We start from the raw sequence: 1,138 nt of genomic DNA, 5'->3' as shown, positions 1-1,138 counted from the left end.
TATATATATATATATAAATCCTGGTATGGTGCTGTGGGTTAATGCATTGGATTACAAAATCAGTGTAGACTGCAAGCTTGGTGGTTCAAGCTCACCAATTACTCCTCAGAAACCCTATACAGGGTTGCTATGAGTTAGAAATGACTAGATGGCACATCACAACAGCAAAATATTACATATGTATATGGTGAAATAATACAACACAGGTGCACACCTTTACTATTTTCAAACCATTCAGTGTTCCCTTATTCTGTTGGAACAGCTGCCTCTAGGTACAGGTTCCTCATGAGCACAACTAACTGTTCTGGAATACTCACACTTCACAATGTTGTACATAGCTTGTCATGATCCACACAGTCAAAAGCCTTTGCATAGTCAATAAAGCACAGGTAAGCATCTTTCTGGCACTCTTTGCTTTTAGCCAAGACCCATCTGATGTCAGCAGTGCTATCCCTCATTCAACATCCTCTTCTGAATCCAGCTTGCACCACTGGAGGTTCTCTGTCAGTGTATAGATGCATCCATTGTTTGATTACCTTCAGTAAAACTTTACTTTCATGGGATATCAATGATATTGTCTGATGATTTCTGCATTCAGTTTGGTCACCTCTCTTTGGAATGGGCACAAATACAAATCCCCTCCAGTCAGTTAGTCAGATAGTTGTCTTCCAATTTTCTTGGCATAGGTAAGTGAGTGCCTTTAGTGCTGCTTCAGTTTGTTTAAGTGTTTAATTTGTATTCGATCAGTTCCAGAAGGCTTGTTCTTTGTCAATGCCTTCAATACACCATGGACTTCTTCCTTCAGGATCATTGGCTCTTGATCATATGCTACCTCTTGAAATAGTTTGACATTGAATATTTCTTTTTGGTACAGTAACTGTGTATTCCTTCCATCTTCTTTGGATGTTTCCTACATCATTCACTATTTTGTCCATAGAATCCTTCAGTACCACAGGTTGAGACTTGAATTTTTTCTTCAGTTCTCTCATCTTAAGAAATGCTGAGCGTGTTCTTCCCTTTTGGTTTTCTAACTCCAGGTCTTTACACATTTTGTTTTAATATTTGACCTTGTCTTCTTGAGCTGACCTTTGAAATTCCTTCCATCTTCTTTTTTAAATTTATTTTTTATTGTTAGCTA

Source organism: Chrysochloris asiatica, unplaced genomic scaffold (assembly GCF_000296735.1).
Source record: "Chrysochloris asiatica unplaced genomic scaffold, ChrAsi1.0 scaffold00552, whole genome shotgun sequence".
Lineage (NCBI taxonomy): Eukaryota > Metazoa > Chordata > Mammalia > Afrosoricida > Chrysochloridae > Chrysochloris > Chrysochloris asiatica.
Note: the sequence above shows the minus strand (reverse complement) of the source record.